Genomic DNA, 11118 nt, shown 5'->3' with positions numbered 1-11118 from the left:
AACCCCGTCTCTACTAAAAATACAAACTTAGCCAGGCATGGTGGCACATGCCTGTAATCCTAGCTACTAGGGAGGCTGAGGCAGGAGAATCGCTTGAACCTGGGAAGTGGAGGTTGCCGTGAGCCAAGATCGTGCCATTGCACTCCAGCCTGGGCAAAAAGGGCGAAACTCCCTCTAAAAAAAAAAAGTGTATTATTGAAAGTAATTTACCTTTTTTTTTTTTTTTGAGACAGAGTCTTGCTCTGTCGCCCAGGCTGGAGTGCAGTGGCCGGATCTCAGCTCACTGCAAGCTCCGCCTCCCGGGTTTACGCCATTCTCCTGCCTCAGCCTCCCGAGTAGCTGGGACTACAGGCGCCCGCCACCTCGCCCGGCTAGTTTTTTGTATTTTTTAGTAGAGACGGGGTTTCACCATGTTAGCCAGGCTGGTCTCGATCTCCTGACCTCATGATCCGCCCGTCTCGGCCTCCCAAAGTACTGGGATTACAGGCTTGAGCCACCGCGCCTGGCCTACCTAATGTTTTTAAGGTAGCTACTAGAAACTTTAAAATGACATGTGCCTCATACTACATTTCTATTAAACAGTGCTAGACAAGACCATAGGTTAAATAATAAAGGAGATATAACTAGAAAAAGCTAATTAAATCTCAATCTTGGAAGGTCTTGAAAGAGGATTTGTGAATCCCTGAGTGTGCCAAATATTGCTCACAGAATACAGAAAAACATAATATCTTCACACGAGTTTCATGACTTTGATATTGCATGGTAAGTGTAACTTTCACATGCCAATATCCACAACTGCTCAAGTCAGACACCTTTTGCAGTTCTGTACTGGCTGTGTTTTATGAAGTAGTTCCGTAGTTAAAAAAAAAAAAAAAAAAAGCTACCAAGAATGGAGGTCAGAAAAGAAGAGGGCGTGGTCCTGCAAGGGAATTAGAAGACAATGGTTTAATTTCCATATGAGAGTGATGAAAAGGAAGGCACCAAGCCATTAACTCAGGGTACATTGTCTGGCAGGCTTTTGGCAGGAGATGCAACATCTACTTAAGTGGGTCACAGACTGATTGTTAATTTCTATTTATGGGGTTTGTTTCATTTTCTGGTGTCTCAGTTAGCTCCAACTATTTATGCTTTAAATAGTTGTGAAGGCATCCACAGAGGTAGTCAGAGTTTCTGGAGTGGTCATCATTAACTTCCTTTGTCAGTAATTCTCCACCTTCCAATGAGTCTTTAGCAGAATCAGAGCTACTCTCCTGGAATCCAGTCAGTAAGCTGTTATCAGAATTCTCCAGCCACTCCTGGATACCATTGCCAACAAGCTGGAAAGAACTGTGTAGGAGGAAATGACAGACTTGCTGAGTCAGGCAACTTCTTCAACCCAAGGTTGGCTGGAAATGAGCGTGACTGCATCCATGGGAACACAGGAGGTACAGTCAGCCCAGACCCAGCTCCATCTGATTTGCCAGCTAAGGAAGAGAACTGTCCAGGGAAGGGAATGTTCCAACTCCATGCAGAGAGGAGCTGGCACAGCTGAGCTCTGTGCAGGCAGCAGGTGTGGTCACTAGCCCTCTGAATTATGGGGTTCCTTTGGTGTGGTTAGGATGTGGATGAAAGAGTGAATAAAAGCTGAAGACTATTGCCAGGCATGGTGGCTCCCACCTGTAATCCCAGTACTTTGGGAGACCGAGGCAGGAGGATTGCCTGAGCTCAGGAGTTCGAGACCAGCCTGGGCAACATGTTGAAACCCTGTCTCTACTAAAATACAAAAAAAAAAAAAAAATTAGCCAGGTGTGGTGCTGGGCGCCTGTAGTCCCAGCTACTCGGGAGGCTGAGCCAGGAGAATTGCTTGAACCCGGAAGACGGAAGTTGCAGTGAGCCTAGATTGAGCCACTGCACTCCATTCCAGCCTGGGCAACAGAGCAAGACTCCATCTCCAAAAACAAACCAACCAACCAACCAAACAAAAAAATCCGAGGACTATTAAAGCCTATGCTACTCACAAGCGTTGGATTTAGATCTAGACTAGATGAGAGTAGGTGGTCCAATTTCAATAGCCTCCAAAGTGACTGTAAGTTTGAAGTTTAGTGTGAAATTTGGAGTCAAAACAAGTGAAGTTGATTCACTTCTACCAGTTAACAGCTATGTGATCTTGGCCAAATCACTTAGTCCTTCTGAGATTCAAATTCCATCTATAAAATGTGCATATACTACCTCCTCTCTGGAATTTAACTAAAGAAAGGTTTGTCAGGTTTAACTAAAAGACGTGTGTAAAAATACCTGTCATCCAGTACAGGGAATGCAATGAATCTTCTCTCTTTTTCCCGTTCATGGGTTTTATTGGTAAACTCCTAATATAAATAAATATATTTCCTATAAAACCAAATCCTAACCTTTGGTAATGATAATGCTTACCCTAGCTTATCTTTTTTTAACTACTTTATTTTGGAGATCATTGAACAATGACGATGATAACGATGGTGATGATGAATACTTTTCTTTTACTCAGCACCTACTCAATGCTTGGCCCTATAAAATCGTAATGATCTCATGACGCAAGTATTATTTTGCTTCATGGGAAATCAACCGAAAATGGATTAAAGACTTAAATGTAAAACCCAAAACTGTAAAAACCCTAGAAGACAACCTAGGCACTACCATCCTGGACACAGGAATTGGCAAAGATTTCATGACAAAGACACCAAAAGCAATCGCAACAAAAGTAAAATTGACAAATGGAATCTAATTAAGAGCTTCTGCACAGCCAGAGAAACTATCTACAGAATAAACAGACAATCTACAGAATGGGAGAAAATACCTGCAAACTATGCATGTGACAAAAGTCTACTATCCATCATCTATAAGAAACTTAAACAAATTTACAAGAGAAAAACAACCCCATTAAAAAGTGGGCAAAAGGCATGAACAGACACTTTTCAAAAGAAGACATACATGCAGCCAGCAAGCATATGAAAAAAGCTCAATATCACCATTCTTTAGAGAAATGCTCATTAAAACCACAATGAAATACCATCTCACACCAGTCAGAATGGCTATAATAAAAAGTCAAAAAATAACATGCTGGCAAGGTTGCAGAGAAAAGGGAACACTTATACACTGTTCGTGACCCAGCTATCCCATTACTGGGTATGTACCCAAAGAAATATAAATTGTTCTACTATAAAGACACATGCACATGAATGTTCATTGCTGCAATATTCACAATAACAAAGACATGGAAGCAACCTAAATGCCCATCAGTGACAGATTGGATAAAGAAATTGAGGTACATATACACCATGAAATACTATGCTGCCATAGAAAAGAACAAGATCATGTTTTTTTTTTTTTTTTTTTTGGCAGGAACATGGATGGAACTGGAGGCTGTTATCGTTAGCAAACTAACGCAGCAACAGAAAACCAAATACTGCATGTTCTCACTTAGAAGTGATAGCTAAACAATGAGAATTTATGAACATAAAGAAGGTAACAACAGACATTGTACACTGTAGTCTACTTGAGAGTGATGGGTGGGAGGAGGAAGAGGAGCAGAAAAAATAACTATTGGGTACTAACTTAATACATGGATGATGAAATAATTTGTACAACAAACCCCTGTGACACATGTTTACCAGTATAACAAACCTTCGCATGTACCCCCAAACCTAAAATAAAAGTTGTAAAAAAGAAAAACCAACAAAGATCTCCTTCCCCGTGACTCTCATTCCCACTGTCATTCCTTCCTCAAAACAAGAAATGGCGATTTAATGTTTATATTTTTTCTATGTTTATATGAATGCACTCAAATAAAAATATTCACACCATAAAATGCTTTTTCTTATTTAAAAAAATAAAAATGAAACAATTTCTCATTTTAACTATCTTAATTTAAATTGTTTAAACATATTTAATGTCACATTAAAATTTTTCAATTGAACGACAATCAGGAAATCATTTTGATAAAAGAAAATTGAATTTCCCATTCTGTATGATAATTAAAAAATAAATGTTTTCTGTGGAGAAAATAAATTATGTTTAAAACAAAGACTGAAAGAACTAATTGGAGACATATATATATATATATACATATATTTATAATTTAGAAATAATTAAAGTACTTAAGGTTTTATTAATGTGTTATTATTTGGGAAAATGTTTCAGAATTTGTAGACATGCAAGCTTGTTTGTATTCTTTGAAGATTCCAAATGTTTCTTTTGTTTTGTATAAGAGCTCAAAAGTTACCTAATACCTACCTGCTACCATATCATCATATATGAAAATATTTGATGAAATATGAAAAAATGAAAAATACAAAATAATCTAGAAGTCAAAGTGTACAAAGCTATTTCTGAGACTAAAGAAATAATACTGCAAATAAAGTGACAAACTGTTGAGCATTTTTCATGGCAGGGGTGGGGAGATACTTCTGTCTGCCAGGTTGATACCAAAGAAGGCTATCATTTGCTGTTGCCTAGAGTGTCCCATTAGAATTCTTTTTCTTAGATTTTACTCAAAAGAACAAATGTCCTTTTAATGCCAATGTTTTCAAATGCTGTTTATTCCTTAGATTTACTTTTCTAAAATTTGGCCTCATTATTGCTTAATCCATGGCTTTACTTACACTTTCAGCAACTGTTCGTTGACCACGCTTCTTTTCTTTTCTTTATTTTTATTATTATTATTATTTTTTGAGATGGACTCTCACATTGTTGCCCAGGCTGGAGTGCAGTGGTGGATCTCAGCTCACTGAAAGCTCCACCTCATGGGTTCACGCCATTCTCCTGCCTCAGCCTCCCGAGTAGCTGGGACTACAGGTGCACACCACCATGCCCAGGTAATTTTTTTGTATTTTTAGTAGAGACAGGGTTTCACTGTAGCCAGGATGGTCTCAATCTCCTGACCTCGTGATCCGCCGCCTCGGCCTCCCAAAGTGCTGGGATTACAGGCGTGAGCCACCGTGCCCGGCCAGACCATGCTTCATTTTTTTAATCACTTTCCTCACTTGGTTTGAAGCATCATTTTCTCTTGGTTCTCCTTCTATGCCACTGGCTGTTCAGGTCCTTCTTATCTACTGATTGCTGAATATTAGAACACTGCAGAGTTTAGCCCTAAAATCTTTTGATTTCTTTGTCTTTACTTACTCCTTAGGTAACACCATTCACAGTCCCTAAGCTTTGAAAGCATTTATACACCAATGAGCCTCAGATTTGTAGTTCTAACCCTGACCTCTTTCCTAACTTGTAGACTTGTACTCAGCCTCTGCTGAAATCTCCACTTGAAATCTATCTAATAGGGAATCTCAAAATTAACCTATCGAAAATCAAACTCCTGACTCTCCACTAACATCCCCCATCTCTCTGCTGTCGTCTTCTCCTTATATAGTCTTCTACATCTCAGGAAGTTGTTTCTCTGTCCTTCTAGTTGCCCAGGCTAAAACCTTATCTCCTTTCTCTGACACCATATATCAAATTCATCAGTAAATCCTGTTGACTTTACCTTCAAAATACTATGTATTAAAAATCTGAACACTTTCACCACCTCTATTGCTACTATCTTGGTCCATGCTTCCATCATATCTCACTCTCTCACTGGAATCATTTTAATAACTTCCCAGCTGGACCCACTTCTTCCTTTACCTCAATACAGTCAGTTTTCAACACAGAGGCCAGAGTTACCTATTCAAATGCAGGTAAGATCTCAAGTCATTCTTTTGCTCAAAACTTATCATGGCTCCTTCTTTCACTCACAGTAAAATTCTGAAACAGTAATGACCTGCAAGGCCCTATATAATTTTGCCCTCAGCTACCTCCTTACCTCATCATTTTAATTTTTTAAATTATTTTTTATTATGCTTTTTTTTTTATTATTATACTTTAAGTTCTAGGGTACATGTGCATAACGTGCAGGTTTGTTACATATGTATACTTATGCCATGTTGGTGTGCTGCACCCATCAACTCGTCAGCACCCATCAATTCGTCATTTATATCATGTATAACTCCCCAATGCAATCCCTCCCTCCTCCCCCGTCCCCATGATAGGCCCCAGTGTGTGATGTTCCCCTTCCCGAGTCCAAGTGATCTCATTGTTCAGTTCCCACCTATGAGTGAGACATGCGGTGTTTGGTTTTCTGTTCTTGTGATAGTTTGCTAAGAATGATGGTTTCCAGCTGCATCCATGTCCCTACAAAGGACGCAAACTCATCCTTTTTGATGGCTGCATAGTATTCCATGGTGTATATGTGCCACATTTTCTTAATCCAGTCTGTCACAGATGGACATTTGGGTTGATTCCAAGTCTTTGCTATTGTGAATAGTGCCGCAATAAACATACGTGTGCATGTGTCTTTGTAGTAGAATAATTTTTATTATGCTTTTAGTTCAAGGGTACATGCGCACAACATGCAGGTTTGCTACATATGCATACATGTGCCACATCGGTGTGCTGCACCCATTAACTCATCATTTACATTAGGTGTATCTCCTAATGCTATCCCTCCCCCCTCCCCCAACCCCACGATAGGCCCCGGTGTGTGATGTTCCCCTTCCTGTATCCAGGTGTTCTCATTGTTCAGCTGCCACCTATGAGTGAGAACATGCGGTGTTTGGTTTTCTGTCCTTGTGATAGTTTGCTGAGAATGATGGTTTCCAGCTGCATCCATGTTCCTACAAAGGACATGAACTCATTCTTTTTTATGGCTGCATAGTATTCCATGGTGTATATGTACCACATTTTCTTAATCTAGTCTATCATTGATGGACATTTGGGTTGGTTCCAAGTCTTTGCTATTGTGAAAAGTGCCGCAATAAACATATGTGCGCGTGTGTCTTTATAGCGGCATGGTTTATAATCCTTTGGGTATATACCCAGTAATGGGATGGCTGGGTCAAATGGTATTTCTAGTTCAAGATCCTTGAGGAATCGCCACACTGTCTTCACAATGGTTGAACTAGTTTACAGTCCCACCAACAGTGTAAAAGTGTTCCTATTTCTCCACATCCTCTCCCCTTTGCACACACTCTGACCCCAAAGTTAGATAGAACAATTACCTCTCTCATTTTTCATAGCTATTCATTCAAATGTCATTAAATCAGAAGGATCTTCCCTGACAACTTTTTCCCTCACCCCTGGCATTCCTATCTCCCTTATTTTACCTTCGTCTTCTCAATAGCACTTATCACCACCTGACATATGTATTTACTTGTTTATTTATTTTTGGTCTCCCCCATTATGATATTAGCCCATATTCCAGATTCCGGGGCTAGCAGAGCAGATGATTTCAATCAAATCTCCCACTTGAAGACAATTTTAAAAATGGAGCAAAACACACACACACAGACACACACATTCTTATAAGCTTTAGAATCTAACAAGATAGTAAGGAATTAAAACAAGAAAACAATTAGAGCTCAAAGAGGTGAAACAGCATCTCTTTGGAAAGGAGGATTTGCTGATAGTTACAAGGAAGCTGAGGCAGAGCTTCACTGAGATCTTGGGAAATTACCCACTGTATATCCTGGAACCACAAGGGCTGCCATTTTGGTTTTGAGGCTTTTTTGGCAATGGACTGGAAGCAGCAGACACAGAGCTAAGCTTTTGATTACTTAGATGCATGCAGGTTTAGGAACTAGCGTTCATGTCCCTCAAAGACAGAGGCTCTAATATAGTATCTTTTGCTCTGGCTTGAGACAAAGACTGCAACCTGGAAGCATGGGGTATGGATTTTACTCTAGCCTACCAAACCCTCAAATATTGGTTCTAGACTGCTAATATACTCAGGTTTTTTAAAGTTGAAAAAAAGTTAAATCCTTTCTGAAGGAAAATAACATCATCCTGGGTCTCAAACTATCAATAAATATAATTTTAATTTTTTCAACAAGCTATGAAAGCCTATAATGCAAAATGAGACTCAAGACAAATCAAGGAACTAAGGAAAGAACTAAGGAAAAGAGTGGACAATAAAAACAGAGCTGCAAGAGTCCAAATACCAGAATTATCAGACAGATGTTGTAAAACAACTCATGGATATAAGTGCTTTGTTTAAAAATATCAGTGCAGTCATAGAAACCATAAGAGGTGACATTGTAAAACTAAAAATGAACCAACTAGAAATTGTAAAATTGAAAAACACAATAGGTAAAATGAAGAACTGAATGGATGAGTTTAACAGAAGATTACATACAATTGAAGAAAAAAATTGTGAACTGGAAGCTGGGTCAGAGAAAAATATACAAAATGAAACCTAAAGAAAATTTTTAAAAGGGAAAATACAGAATATTGACTAAGAAACATAGAGGATAAAGTAAGGTCTAACATTCACATAATTGGAGTATAAAAAAGAAAAAGAGATAAAATGGAGCAGGGACAATATTTTAAAAGATGATGTCAAAGAATTTCAGAGAACTAATGAAAGACATTCAATTTTACTATTTAATAAGCCTAAAGGGTCAAATGAAGCTAAAAAGAATAAAAAGAGAAATTTGCCTCCAGGCCAGGCACGGTGGCTCATGCCTGTAATCCTGGCACTTTGGGAGGCCGAGGTGGACAGAGCACTTGAGGTCAGGAGTTGGAGACACCAGCCTGGCATGGTGGCGCATGCCTGTGGTCCCAGCTACTAGGGAGGCTGAGGCAGGAGAATTGCTTGAACCCCATGAGTGGAGGTTGCAGTGAGCCAAGATCGTACCACTGTACTCCAGCCTGGCCGACAGAGTGAGACTGTCTAAAAAAAAAAAAGGAAATCTGCCTCCAGAAACATATAGTGAAACTGTAGAAAATGAAATGGAAGGAGAAAATCTTAAATATAACAAAAGGAAAAGGACAGATTACCAACAAAAAAGCACCAATCTGATCAACAGCTGATGTGGAAAGCCAGTACAAGTGAAAACCAGAGGTCAATGGAAAGATAACTTCAGGATATTGAAAGAAATAAAAAACTACCAACATAGACTTCTTTGTCCAGAGAACAAATATTTTAGTAAGAAAGGTAAAATATACAGTGTTGTGAAAAAAGTGATGAACTGGCAAAATATTTTCAATTTATATTACAGAAAGGGTAAATATCCCTAACATATTAAAATTTTCTTTAAAAAGAGGAGAAAAGACTAACAACCTTAGAAAAATGAACAAGAGATATGAACAAATACACAGTAAAAATAAATGCAAATGCCCCTTGGTTGAAGATACTCCATGTCATACATGATAAGATAAATGCAAATTAAAACTACAGTGAGATACTGTCTTATACCTATGAGATCAGCAAAAATTTAAAAATTTGACAACATGCTGTGTTGTTGAGGCTTTGGGGAAACTGTCCCTCTCATTCATTGCTGTTAGGAATGAAAAATGGTTCAACAACTAAGGAATAGAATTCGGCAAATACCAATGAAATAATATCTGCATTTACTCTTTGACCCACTAATCCCTCTTGCAGGAATCTATCCCAAAGATGCGCTGACAAAAAAAAACAAACAAACATAAAACACACACACACACAAAAAAAAAACAGAAAAAACAAAAGGATGCATACATAAGACTTTTCACTGCAGCACTGTGTGAAATAGCAAAGCCTGGAAACAACTCAAATACCTGTCAATGGGTGGCTGGTATACTCACCCAAGTGATAATTCTACAGTTATCAAAAAGAATAAGGAATCTCCTTATAAACTACTATGGAGTAATCTCCAAGATAAATTTTTAAGCAAGAAAAGCAAGGTGGAAAAGTATATACTATTGGTTATCTAAAAGGAAGAGATATAAACATGCATACACAATTGATAGTATTTAAAAATAGAATGATAAATAATAAAACTTGAAATATGGTTACTCATAGAGGATTACATAAGCAACCACCCAAGATAATCTGCAATCAAATTGTGAAAATCATTAAGACAGTTGACTAGACTAGGGTTACTAGATGTAAGACAATTATAATTAAAAAGCAACTGAATTCCTATATTAACAAGAAATCAAGAACATATATACACAACTACATACACACATTTTAAATTAACATTTAATAGCCACATAACACTCAAACATTTAGGAATAAATCAACAAAAGATGTATAAGATCTTTAAGCAGAAAAAGTATTAAATTTTATTGAAAAATATTTAAAGAAAGCTTAAATAAATAAAGAGCTACCACGTTCATTATGTTCATGGATAAGAAAACTCATGTAACAAAAATATCAGGTCTCACCAAATAAATTTATGGATATAATACAATTATAAACTCAAATTTTTAAAGTGGGAATTAACAAGGTGATTCTAAAATTTATATGCAACAGCAAAAGATTAAAAAAAATCTAACATAGTTTCAGAAAAAAATCAAGGCTGGGACAGGGCTCATTTTTGTCAACTGTCTAGATTTATTATAAAGCTATAGAAATTGAGCTATAGACATTAAGTGTGGTGAGTCTCCAGGATAAACAAATAGACCAATGGAACAGAACAGAAATTCAGACAGATATTAATAATACATTTTTCTATGGTAATCTGATATATGACAAAGATCCATCACAGATTAATGAATAGTTATGGTGCTGTAACAATTGATTATCAGAGAAAGACAGACACACACACACACACATACACACACAAACTAGATTTACATCAAACACATAAATTACAGATAAAGAACGAAACAAAAAAAAAGTGAAACATTAAAACTTTTAGAATGTAAGAAAATATCTCTATGACTTTTAGTAGGAAAAGCTTTCTTAGAAAAAAAAAAAAAAAAAAAGCATAGGCCGGGTGCGGTGGCTCACACCTGTAATCCCAGCACACTGGGAGGCCGAGGTGGGCAGATCACCTGAAGTCAGGAGTTTGAGACCAGCCTGGCAACATGGAGAAACCCCATCTCTACTAAAAATACAAAAAATAGCCAGGCATGGTGGCATGTGCCTGTAATCCCAGCTACTTGGGGAGGCTGAGGCAGGAGAATCACTTGAACCCGGAGGCAGAGGTTGCAGTGAGCCGAGATCGCACCACTGCACTCCAGCCTGGGCGACAGAGCAAGACTCTGTCTCAAAAAAGAAAAAAAAGAAAAGAAAGAAAAGCAGAAAAGCATAAAGGAAAATTTTGATAAGACAAGATTGAAATTTTAAAATATATATTAATCAAAGAC

The sequence above is a fragment of the Trachypithecus francoisi genome, unplaced genomic scaffold (assembly GCF_009764315.1).
Source record: "Trachypithecus francoisi isolate TF-2019V2 unplaced genomic scaffold, Tfra_2.0 Lachesis_group16, whole genome shotgun sequence".
NCBI classification, from domain to species: Eukaryota; Metazoa; Chordata; class Mammalia; order Primates; family Cercopithecidae; genus Trachypithecus; species Trachypithecus francoisi.
The sequence above is the reverse complement of the archived record's forward strand: the minus strand, read 5'-3'. Positions refer to the sequence as shown.